Genomic DNA, 14501 nt, shown 5'->3' on the forward strand with positions numbered 1-14501 from the left:
TAAATCTGATACATATAATGCGATTATTCACCGTGCGGCACGTATACATCACCAACTGACGTCCGAATATGGGTTTGAATATGCCGTATGTTTGAATAGGTTTAATATGTTATTAATTGTTAATTATAATTAACAGTACGACAATTGTTTACCTATGGTCCGCGACGCAAACATTTCCCTGATCGTATGCACACACAATATGTGCAGATGGGATTGTATGAATAAAATTATTGAAATAACATTAACCCGAGGGAGGGACTTATTTTTACGGGGATCCGCGTGCCGCGAAATGCCCGCTCTAAAGAATACACTGAACAATGTAGGTACTCACCGAAATGTGGTGTCGGATGAGAGCCGCGAGAGGGACTTAATAACGGCTTCCGGGACGTCTTGGTCGCAGCGATATTTCCGTGGCCGCTTCGATCGATCTATAATATGAGAATCCAACGATACGTTATTTCCCGTGGGAGTCGGTCGGATTCATTGCGCGACGATCGTGTGTCGGATTCGAATGCGCGCTCGTGAACGAGGAAAACGGTAAAATAATAACGATATCTCGACGAGCGGGGCGACGGCAAGGCCGAAGAAACCGGTACAGACGAACGCACGAGATCGGCATGAACGCACGATACTACTGGACGTTGAACGGTATAACGCACTGCTGATGGAGATACGAGGCGCGCGACCGCGGACGACGACGGTTCGGGAACGTTCGCCGACGCACGCGTTCACCGTTGAACGGTGAGTGGCGAGGCATCGATGACGCAACCGCCACCCATCAGTCACCGGATGCGGTGCAAGGCGCTCACGAATCGCGGCCGCCAGATTGCGACACTTCCCTGGCGACCCCGAGACCCGAGGAAGACCTTTACAGTTTTTTCTTTTTTTTTTCCTACCCTGTAACGATTCCAGAGTGCACTACGCGTACCGCTTCGTCGTGACAACTTTTGAGGACTTCGCGGTAAAACGCAATAAACAGTGTCGGCTGAGCTTCTTGGAAAACCGTCTTCGTATTCCCTTGATACTCGCCTGCTATAATACTTTCGTGCGTTTAATCATTGATTTTAGAACATACTAGTATATTAATATATTCTAAAATGGTTTACAACGATGCCGTAGCCAAGAGGTGAGGATTAACGGGTTTTAACCCCTTCCCCGAAATGTCTTATTGTAAAATATACAATAATTTTAAGAGACATGACTAATGTTATATCATGTCGTCGTTAAACAATTTTCACAGTTTCAATCGACTAAATAATAACACATTTTACATTTTAACCTATGTTTAATCGACTTAATAAAAAAAAAAAAAAAACAGTACTTATGTAAGAGAAAATTTAAAACAACCCTCAAAATATATTTCAGGCTACGTCACTGGTTGGCGTCATTTTATTATATGGGTATAATCAATCTTAATAATGGCATACTTAGATAATCATTCAGGAGAGCATAATCAGTACATATGATTTTGAAATACTGATGTCAAAACCTTCACTGTTTTAAAAACTTAAAATTCTGTGATCGATACCAAACTTAAACAACAAAATCAAGTATAATGTACGAGTATAATAAAATATACAATTAAGACAGAACGATAATTATTGCTATGAACAATAGATTTTTATTTATTATCTATGATTATAACGCAGAATTTAGTATTTTTATTAGAAACGGTTTTTATTGTAACTAAATAATTGGGTACTCTAATTAGATGGAACGTAAGATGGGCGAGTAGTCATTATAATGGAATTCAACTTCACATCACAGCTTTTACAAAACAGTGAAAAAATGCCTGGGGGGGGGGGTTAAAAATGTCTCTATTGCCTTCCCTACAATATGACACTTAGTTATAATATCCATCATTCTTGGAACTTTGGCCATTGTATTTTTTCTTTTAATGACCTTATACCATATGTCTATTGTTATTATATTATTAATTTAAATAAAGATTACTGACTTCGTTTTTTTTCCTTCTGATTTTTCCGTTAGAATACTATACATTATTTTTTCTTCGCGCTTACACTTGGGACTCTGCCAGTATCTGTCATAGGGGATTACAATTCAAACCTTCGCCATGGGTACCTACGTGCCATCAAATCTGTTTCAAATATTTCTTATAAGCAATTTATAATAATTCACCACGACCACGTCACATTGATTAAAATATTTTTAATAAATCGTATGATCAAATTCATGGTGTCGATTTCAAGTAATACGACTCTGAATCTGTCATGACTAATTTATTATAAGTCAAACCAATGTTATTATTTTGTGGCTCATTTGCAACAGGTATGGAATAGTATGGTATGATGTTTGGAAAATGTTCAATACATATTATGAAATAAATTTGAAGTTAATTTGCCAGTGTCGTGATGCTAATTTTACATGCATTATTAGATTATTACTACATTACATCATTAGATGCGTTTTTATTGAGAATGTCACTAGAAACGTTCTCCACTGAATTGCATTATAATACACACTTGAAAACGAATAAATAGTAATTACTATTAATTTACTATTATTTTTCTTCTTGAACAACGGTGGTCAGTAATTGGCACAAAAATATTAGGAAATATGGAGAATATATAAGGTATTATTATCCATTATTCATACGAATTAAGGAAATCAAGGTTGATGTAAGGATTGATGCAGAGATCAGAGGTCTCTTACCTGTTTCAATATTACTTCACATTGATTCAAACACGTTATTACCAACACCGTCTATGAATATAAAATCAATTAACATTCGTTGCAGTAACTTTTTTTTTCACCGATGCATTTAAAAAATTGAGGCATTTTGTAAATTATAAATCATAAAAAATACATGTATAAAATAATATTACAAGTTACAAGTGCCTCCTAAATTAATATGTGGATAATAATTATTATTAGGTTACTTTCGTGTTACATTTACACCACCAGATTTCATACATGTATTCTACTATAAAATATTCTACTATATACTATAAACCGCAAAATGTGAAATAATTTAACACAATTTCTTAACATTTCAATCTAAATTCAATTGGATTAAAATGTTTTCAAACGGTATAATATTTTTAATAAATCCTAATGAATCATCCAATACCAAAAATATTTTAGAAAACCAAAAATAATCAACGTTAAATAAAATAACGCACAGTATGTACATGATTTTCATACTATTTGATAAATTATTAATTACATATTACCTAATTATTTTAAATCTTTGAAAATATGTTGCATTAAATTCAATTTATAACAATTCAATCAACATAATCACGTTCTTTCTAGGAAAAGGATTTTTCGTTTTATGTAATAAACATGTTCTATTTTATTTATACTAATTTATAAACTATTCTGAAGTGCGTCACCATATTATTACTCATTTTTGATTAGTATGATTTCTCCACACAACCCATTTTTTAAAAGGCATTTTTAATTTCATTATTTTCTACTTAATACCTTAAAATGTCCAAATCTTTTTCAGCAAACAATAAATTAACTGTATCGACGAACATAAAAATGTTGGTTAGTTACATTTATATTTATAATCAATTTTTGTTTTATAATATTACATATTAAAAGTGTAAAATACCCATACGTTACTATAGCTACAAAAAAATTTTAAACAATTTCTACATCTACATCATATATTAAAAAAAAAAGAAGAGAGTTTTGATAATATACACCATTTTTATAAATGATATGTATTTTGAATACAGGTACAATGAATGAGTTGTAGAAGACAAAACCTTTTTTATGTTTCACCTTGAAAATATGTAAAATCTAAGAACACCTGCAACCAAATTTGTGTAACCCATGCAATACAGTTCTGTCTAGTTATAGGTAAAGAATTGAAAAAAAAAATATTAAAATAACTATTCAAATACGTGAAAAAAATGTATAAACCACTGTTCGAATATAACTAAATTTAAAAATTCCCCATAATTTTGTTTGTAAGACTAATAGTAATTAGTTATTACCAGGGCTAGGATTTGTATGCAACAGCATGTTTTTTTTTATTTTTCAATTATATTATATTAAGTTACATTTTTAAACATATATACTTTGTTTTGTAATTAGTAAGTAATTATTTTCTTGTATTTATAGTTAATGAATAAACGATATAACTTTTCAAGATAGGTATATGAATAAATTACATTTATAAATTTAATAAATAATTATGTTGTACGTAAACAGCGTTGCTCACAGGCAACAAACCAAAAAATTGTTTTTTTTAGAGACTTAAAATACCAAAAAATTTTTTAAGTAATTTTCCCTTTATTAGGACTAATATAATAACCCAAAAAAAAATTAAAAAATAAAAAATAAAAAAATCATGCACTGTAGGGTTAAGAAAAAAATCCAACCACTGATGCATTTCAATAAACAAATATTTTTTTTAACTATATTTTTGTGTTTATCTTATAAAAAATGAAATGCATATTTTTGCAAATTTTGGTAAATAAAATGCATATTTTACAATTTTTTATTGCATAAAAATCCTAGCCCTGTTTATTACTTATTAAATATTATATATTTATTATATTTGTAACACTTCTATATTTATAATTAATTCTTCTGACAATGTATTATATTATAATATTTATGATAAATCATGTCTACTTTTTAAACAAAATATTATATGATTGTACTACCAAATTTTATATTGTATAGAATTGTAATTATTTAAGCATTATTAAATTACTACAAATACGATTCTTTTATTTTTTTTTTTTGTTTATTATTATTAAACAGCAAGCGTTTGAGGCAATAAAAATGACGGCGTTGTTTAATGTTACAGGAGGAAAAGTGCCTTTACGAAGAGTGAATGTTATGTGCAATGATTTAGAAGTATTGATTTTGACTCTCCATTTAGTATACCAGGTAGATAGTAGGTTGAGGTGATTTTAAAGGTGGTTTAAAGCTAGGACAAGGTCATTATGGGTGGTTAAAATTGCTTTGTCATCGGCGTATTCTGCTACAGAAGTATTTAGAGTGGTGGAGTTTGGTCGATAGAGAAAATGTTGAACAGAACTGGAAATAGTATTGTTCCCAGAGGGACTCCGTCGAGAATTAGAGATAGTTCTGTAATGTCGGTACCCACTCGCATGGCGAAGTGGTGGTTTTCGCGGTATGATTTGAGGAATAGAAAATAAGGAGGAAGTAATATATTTTTTAATTTACATAAGGTCAGAATGCCATACGCGGTCAAGCGCTTGTATGACAACTAAGAATACCGTGGACAATACATTTTTTTTTTCAGAAAATTTATTCTTAAAAAATAGTTTTTAAATAGTTTTTATTTTTTCTTGCAAACGTAAAGTGGAAGACTGCAGATTCTGATGGTTAATAATGATTCACGTATCGATTGCCTGAATAAAATCCAAACCATGAATTCTGTCAATAAATTTGTTGAATTACATTTTTTTTTTCATTCTTCTTTACTGAGTTTTTTGTATTGCATGTCCGGATCAGGCCACAATGAAGACCATAACAATCGATATGCGTGATGTATATATAATTAAAATTCATAAATTGTACCAATAGAATCAATAATTATATAAACGTTATAAATTACAAGTATTTTTAATGAAAAGGAAATTACCTATTTAAATGATATACAATACAGTCGACCGACATAGTTAATTCATCTTTCTACAATATTGTGTATTCTGTTTCTTTATATTGTACTATCTAAATGGTCATAGTCCACAACAACAACAAAATATAAAAGTTTTAGTTAGAAAAATATTTATGATCTTTTAAATTATATTGTAAATAGTTAAACAATAAGTATTGTTAACATAATTTTATTATTATAAGAAAAAGTTCTTAAACTTAAAAAAGTTAAAAAGATAAAAACTTTCTTGTGGATTACAAGTAATTATATGATAGTGTAGATAAAGTTAAACTGAAAATACTGATAATTTTAGGAATATCCAAAAAATATGTAAAATTAATAAAATAATGCTAGGTATGAAAGAACATTATGCAGAGTGCGCTATTTGCAAGGTTCATCAGATATTTTTGAAGATAAATTCGGCCTTAAACAAGGATACCCACGCTATTCCACTACACATAATAAAAGACACAAACAACATCCGAAGGATGGAGATAAGTTATGATCAAGTTATGTTAACGTATGTAGATGATATTGTAGTAATAATTGAAACCAATTAAATATGTCATCAACGTAACATCCAAACTTATAAATGTAAATAGAAGAATAGGACTGCATGTAAATGAAGAAAAAATTAAGTATATGGTCATTTTGAGAATAACCCAAAATTAGATTTTATCTAAATTGATATTTGTAAATTTAAAAAATTTGATAATTTCAATATTTATTTATATCATTATTATATTCAGTATTTAAGCATGAACATCAATAGCAAACACGATATGCATATAATTATAAATATAAATCAAATAAACAAACAATGAGTGGAAATAGATGCAATTTCAATATTATTAAACTTCATAGATCCAAGTTATTATCTAAAGTATCAAAGATACTATACCATAGTTAACTTCGATCGATATTAACTTGTGAAACCTGATTATTGACTAAAGGTGATAGCAAAAGACTTATCACGTTCTAAAAGAAAGTGTTACAAACCATATATGGACCTATCTTCGACCCAAAAATACAGACTTATGAAAGAAGAAGTAATGAAAATATATAAGACTAATACAATAAACCAGATATGCTCTTATTTATTAGAAAAAAACACCTATAATGATTCACGCACGCAAGGTAAGTGGATGGGAACGTAATTCAAAATATGTTAGTCAACAAAATAAATAAAACAAGACTCCTAGGATAGCCTAAAAGCCGATGGATTGATGCAGTTGTCGAAGATTTATTAATAATAGACCAGAACGTAACTTAAGAGATGATGTATCAGAGAGTTGAATGGAGAGAGATTTTAGTGACAGCGTTCGTTCTGAATGGATCGTTAAGCTGATAAAGAAGAAGAAGAGAAAATGGCGTGGTCAATCGTCAGTCATTTATCACAATACGTTTGAAATAAACAGTAATATACAATTAGCTTATAACTTTATCATAAATAATAAAAATGTGTGACAAATGGAGTGATAAAATGCTAAAATACAATTGGCCTTTAGTTAATACATTAAAAATGATCAAATTCAAAAACAAAGTAGAACATTTTTTCCCGCTCAGTTAGAAGTATTTATCTATATTTTAAAAGAGGTAAACAAACATAAAAATTAATTACATTTTATCACTGTTTGGAAAAAACGCCGTTCGTGAACATATGTTCATATTTTGTAAACGATTCGCGAACGTCACCCACTTTTTTCAAATAGAACGTGACTGTGACCAACCATTATATTTTTAATGGAACGATTTTTGATCTATTTAAATTTATTTAGCATTTTAACATTATATGTATAAATAATAAATATTAATTATTATGTTAAAGTATGGGTTTTAAACATAAATTAAAATATACCTTGTATATTTTGTAAAATTCTGTTTATATAGACTGCAGGTAAGTGATTCGTAAATATAAAATCAGAAAATTTAAACGAACGGCCAAATGTACCCGGTTAATTTTCAGAGTTCAATATTTAAGTGAGCATTTCAAACACTGCATTTTAATAAAACTATAATATATAAATAAATACACTTATAAAATTTAAATAATAGACTTATATAACATGATGTTATTGAAATTCAATAAGAAGTCAACAAACAATAAGTAACATTAACTTAGTGTTAAAATTATTGACAACTACACTTTGTTGTCTTATGTTATCGTTATGTGACATTAAATCATGGTATTAATATCTATGACGATAACAATTATATGGACTATGTATGCATAGTGTACATAATTGTCCTAGCCACATTATTAACAGTCCTGTCTACTAGATGATAACCGTAGAACATCATCAATGAACACATCAAACAATATATTGTTGTGCAGAACAATCATCACTACTATCACAATGTAAAAATACTTAAATATTATTAAAAAAATTTTTTTTATAAATGTTGACTATTTATTCCTAATATTTTTAATTTACTGATTTCAAATTATCAGTTCAACGTGACTATAAAAATACAAAAAACACAGAATCAAGAAACAACCGGAAAGAATTGATCAAATGAAATAAAAAAAAGTTTAGTGCATTTTTGGTAGTCTTTTTTCACATTTTAAATATATTTTTTACGTCATTATTTAAATTTATGTATCATAATTGAATTTTTCTATGGCATTTTAAGGTATTTTTTAGGGTATTTAAATCCGTGCCCTAGTAATAATTATTACTAGGGATTTACTAATTATTAATATCTAGATTTTTGAACCCAATAAAATCAATTCCTATCGGGAATTTCAACAATTTATTGAGTTATGAATGGTAAAAGTACATTATAATTAAATACCGGATTTATATGCATTTTAAATTGTAAAATATACATGCAAACATGCACTAAAAAAAGTCAAAATATGCAAGAAAAAAAATGCAAAACATGCAAAATAATTTTTTATTATACAGCCATTTATTTATTGTAAAGTCACAAAATCAAAGTATAAATTATGAAAAAATAAAGAAACTACAATATTATATTATATAATGATGATAAAAATGAATTAAAATGAAAAAATATACAATGTATTCGATATTGGAAAAACAATAATATATTCCATATTGACTTAGGTTAAATTATGACGGCGGTTTGTGAGAATATGTCTATATGCAGAAAAACTTCATTCCACATCAATGCTTGTTATAGGCGCATATCTAAAACTCGACAACATTTAAGGGGAAAAATGTTTGATAGAGAAACTCTTCAAATCAATAGTCTCACCTTGGTGTATTTTAGCAATTTCTTTTAAAATTAGGAAGTTAGCAAATTAGCAACATTATTGCTGAATGTACGCTTCGAACTACAGTCGTCAGGCTATCAGTTCGTGTTCTGTAGTATTGACGATAAGTCAATAATGTTAGACAAAATCGATAACATAAAAATATACGATAGAAAAACCAGTATGCAATAAATAGTGAATACTTACCTTACGAAATTATTGTATTGTGGAAAAATGTATATATAATAATTGTACATACAATTATAAAATTAGATTTAAAAATTAAATTAAATTAAATTAATACCTAGTGTATACGGAATATGCAAAAACATGCGTTTTTATATAAAATATGCATTTGTACCCAAAATATGCAAAAATATGCAAAATAAAAATTTGTAATAATATTTATTTAAGTATGATTGATGAAAACCCATTTACTGCATATAATTACTTATAAAAATATGAACATGCATTATATGTAAATTTTGGTCTTTAATTATAATCAAGATTATATCCATTAACTTAATATAAATTAAAATCACTTTTATCATTTTAGATTTTGTGTAGTTTATTTAAACGTTATTTATTGTCATGTACAATGCGAAAATTATTGGAAATAATTAGTTCACTGAGTAATCTATATTAGTAAAATATTTAATATTATTAGGTCAGATTTATATTTCGGCTACATCCGAATTGCATACAAAAAAAAAAAAAAAAATTCCGAATTGCATGCCATCTCTTAGAGAGGTCTGTCCGAATCGCATGCCACGTCTTTGAGAGGTATGTCATGTACCCACTAGTTTATTTATTATGCTCTTATGTGCACAACTTAAACTTTATTTTGACTTAAACTCTTTATGATATAGTTTATACAACTGATTAGTTTCTATAGTGAAATATTTTTATATCTTAGTAAAACATTTCCATAAATCAATATTTACATATTAATTTTATTATTATAAACTATTGAACTATCATCTTTATTATTTTTATTATTGTATATTGTCAAAAAAAGACTCCACCAAATTTTATAATATTATAATTTATTTGAATTGTCATGTAAAAATGTAAAATACATTCACTTGATTACACTCTAAACTACAATATTTTTATTTAATGTTTAATATTTACAGTTTCACCTTCTCTAATTTGGTAAAATATTTACTCAGATATAAAAATATTTCAATCTATTCATCCGTTTTTTTTAAAAAAATAGAAAAGTCAAAAATAAAGTTAAAGTTGTATACATAAGTGTATGATAAATAAACTTGGGGATACATAGCATGGAATTCGGACAGGCACCTCTAAGAGATGGTATGAAATGTCTGAATTTCAATTTATGTTTATTTTTTTGGCATACAATTCGGATGCACAGCATATTTCAAATATTATAGAACATTTTTGGTAAGCCTCATCTCGTATCCTTTCAACAATTAGACAAATTTGAATTCACTGAAATGGAAAATGAAGAATGTCATTAGAATACTATAGAGATCGAATCTTTTGTTATAACATGGTATGTTGTGTATTTAAACACGATGACAAATCGTTTTCGAAAATCGATTTTAAGCAAACGCCATAATATCTATCATTTTAATCATGAAAATAACAATTATGGCATATTTCATACTATAAACAATGGTAAAACATATTATAACACTATTGATGTTGATTTATTGACTATGATAATAGAAAAAATATAGTCTTAAAATCAGTACAGTTCTCTTTTCAATCAGAAACTAATTATAAACAAAAAAGTTAAGTAATCATAATTGATTATTAGACTCGCATGATATTGAATAATTATCAAAAATATTATTTTCACATTTATAACGCAGATAAAGACATTTTCTTCATAGGATATCAATTTAATAAAAAAACAAAAAATATATTTAAGTTATTTTATCTATACTTAAAATCCTGATTTGATAAGTTACTCTCTTGCTTATTATAGTATAACTATTTTCACTTTTTAAACTCAATTATAATAGGATCTATATCTTCAAATTTAATTGTTGTATTCCTTGAATAACTTATCGAAAGTAAAAAAAAATTACATGTAAAAGATATTATAAGTTTAAAAAATATTATACATATATAAATATCATATTAGAATGATTATAATTTTTAGGTGGTAGTGTCAAGAATTGTTAACATAAAGAGTTAACATGTAAATATTTATTATTTGAATAGTTTAATATGGAATTTAATTAATTGTTAATTTATTATTTTATACACAATTGATAAAATATATTTAATTCGATTATTTGTCATCGCTTCTATGCATATTCAAATAAATTCTATTGACGCAACAATAGACTTTCACTTAAAACTAGAAACTTACCGAATTTTTAAATGTATATACCATACAATTTTAAAAATTTTAATTAAATTTAAATTAAAAAATCCCTACGGATATAAGTACTTTGTTTTTAACCAGTTATTTCTTGTTTATTTAATTAAACTAAGTGTATGAATAAAAGTATTAAAATGAAAAAATAATATTTATGTAATATTTTGTATCTGGACCCAATATTAAAAGTTTATTTTTATGCATATTACATCTAAAGGGAATAATATTTCACCGCGAAATGAATTGTTCAATTTCATTTAAATTATTATTTAAAAAAAAAATAGTTTTACAAATATCATGTACCTATTTAAATTTTTTATTTTTATATTCATCACTGTAATATAATACTCATATCATACATATGTACTGATTAAATTACTTTTGGTAAACTTCTATGAAAACAAATTTTTTCATACCTGAAATTTCCACTTTTCATCAAGATAATATTTTCATAGATTCTAAATAAAGCAAGTAAGTAATTGATGTAAGAAAGTGTATGTAAAATATAAATTTAACAGTATCAGTATGTACGAGTAAACATTATTACATAATATCAAACGATATTAATTGTATACGTTTTGATAAGATATTGATATCATACTAAAATAAATATCAAGCTATTGATTATTTATTCAATATTTGCTTCAAATTTTTAATAAAAAAATAAAATGAAAAAAAGTTGAAAAGTCATATTGGGTTTTACATTTTCATTATTTAAGATTTTAAAAATATATGTTTATAAATATTTCTCATTTAAAAGTTCATCCGTTCATTAATAACCAGTACGTGGTTACGATTGTTGATATTAAAATAAGATATTATACTAGCCAATATTAAAAAATATCAAGTTTTAGTATTTTAATATAGTTTGATACTGTAATATATAAATATACCTTTAGATTATATAGTAAAACGAACTCTTAAATAATAATTTTTGTGAAAATATAAAAATAAGTAATCCCTAAATTTCATCTGATATAATATACTTGTAAAATGCATAGACATTTAAGTATTTCAGATAATATTCTATAATTCCCATAACATTTAGATTTAAACCACAATTCACCATTGTTCGTAAGCTTAACATAAAAAATTACTCATTGCTTGATCATATCTAATAACTAACAAGCAAAATTAAACGTTTTATATAAGATCTCTAATTAAAACTTTAAAAATGTTGGCTTCGCCAAAATTCACTGTCATCAAGTTAATTAACTACCTATCTAAAATAACGCTGAAAAAGTAATTTCTTCATATTATTTATTTATCTCATTTGTGGCGCTAGTTTACTCAATTAAATTAACTTCACTTCCGCTCATCATTTTACTATAAAATAAATTGATGAGAACTGTAATTTAACTGTACTAATAATTAAAAATATATTTTTGACAAAATGTTTATGATATAATAAATAAATACATTATAAGCTTGAATTTATTAGTGTATTAAAATATTTCGAAATATCTTTTATTTTTTTTATTACAATAAATAATGGTTTGTTTTTGTACAGTATGATTCTAGAATAATAAATCAACGTCTCTTTTTTAATAATCGTCAGGATATCTTATAATAACATTAATATGGTATTGTGTGTTTCATGAATATTTACTTGACACAAAACATTCGTGTCATCTACGGTTAATTTAATAACAACAGTGCCCTGACTACACATAACAATATTAGAACCTTCTAAAAGAAAATAAAAGTACTTGAAATATCTTACCCAGATCAACACTTTTCCCTCAACCAGTTTTGAATCTTTAGTAAAATAAACCAAGATTTCGGTCAAATAGACTTCAACGGCCACTTATCCTCTTGTTTCATATGGTGTGCCAGAAAAATGAATCTCAAAGTATTTGTATTAATTATTTTATTTTAATATTAACATGGAAATAATGAAACAATAAATTACTTCTTACATTTTAATTACATTTTGTCTTAACTACCCGTTAAAAATCCTCATTTTAGATATAGTTCAATACGGGTTTTGATAATCAGCCTGCTGTTGATTGGATTATAGTTATAATTTAGATGCTGTAATATTAATTAAGATTTTTTTTTTTTTTTTAATTGTTCTGCTGGTGAAGTGGTATCCCATAAATATGTCTCATTTTTTTTTAACATCCTACACCATAAATTAAATAGCATAACATTCGCAGTTTTTTTTTTTTACTGCAATTCGATTTTGACTTTAGGGCTTAACCGTCCGGCTAATATCAAACTTTCAGAAATCATCTTCAATTTATACAAATAATTGTTGTACTTGCACACATGATATTATTGACATATGTATATTATTGTAATATAAAACAACAAACATATTAAATAAGGCATAATATTTACGTATAATTTATATAATAATTATAATAAATATTTATTTAATTTTTTTAAAAACTTATAAAAACAATCTCATAAATATATTATAATAAAATATAAAAATAAGTATATAGATGACTAAAAATAAAAAAAATAAAAATAATTATAAGGAATAAATTTAATATATTTAATATATTAATTAATTTTTAAACATGATTCAACGTTTTTATGTTTGCTATTTTTGCTAATTTTGCAGTAGTTGAAAGTGTTTTTAACTTATTAAATATTTTACTTATCAATAGTTTTACAATAATGTACATTTTATATTCTTTATAATCTTCTGTAAATTAATTTAGCCACTTTATAATTATCTTGTTTGTTTTTAAACGTTCAATTAGTTAAAATATTATTTTTTTTTCGTTGTAAAAGATTTTTAAAATTATTTTCATAAATTTATAATATTATTAAAATTAATTGATAGCACTTTAAGTCCTTTCCTACAACCAATTGATACATAATTTTTATTTCATAAATGCAATTGGTATTTTTTGTTTAATTTTTTATCTGCTAGTAATTTATTTTGACAATGGTTACAATTAAAGTGTTTGACACATTTATATTCTAAATTGGTACCCTACAAAATGTGTGACTAAAAAATCCTTCAGAATAACAATATTGTTTGATTTATTTTAGTTAAATTATCATTTACTAATGAAGGAGAAGAAATCGATAGATCGGGATTATATTCTGTATCAATATCAAAAGTATCTAAATGTTTGAAATTTATTTGGTGATGTGATTTCCCTACGTCAATAATTAACGTCTTATTAACTTCTTGAATTGTTTGGCAATTGGTGTTATTGGACGAAAACAAAGAAAAAAATACACAAAAATAATTAGAATTAAATGAACCGGCTGATTTTAAAAACTATTTAAAGGTGGCAAGTAATTTATTCTATAATTTATTAAATTTAGTAATATCTCACGTTGAGAAACAAAAT

The 14501-nt window shown here is 26.2% G+C and overlaps 1 protein-coding gene across 1 annotated transcript in view; it reads right to left on the reverse strand.

Annotated features, from left to right (window-relative positions):
• The window catches only part of LOC112689594 (protein tincar), a 48426-nt gene extending 47762 nt beyond the window's left edge, over positions 1 to 664 (reverse strand). Inside the window, exon 1 of the mRNA XM_025563375.1 lies at positions 332 to 664. The gene's annotated coding sequence lies outside the window, so the exon portion shown is untranslated. The remainder of the gene's footprint in view (positions 1 to 331) is intronic.
• Positions 665 to 14501: the final 13837 nt, after the last annotated feature.

Source organism: Sipha flava, unplaced genomic scaffold, assembly GCF_003268045.1.
Source record: "Sipha flava isolate LNK unplaced genomic scaffold, YSA_version1 45_pilon_pilon, whole genome shotgun sequence".
In the NCBI taxonomy this organism is placed as follows: domain Eukaryota; kingdom Metazoa; phylum Arthropoda; class Insecta; order Hemiptera; family Aphididae; genus Sipha; species Sipha flava.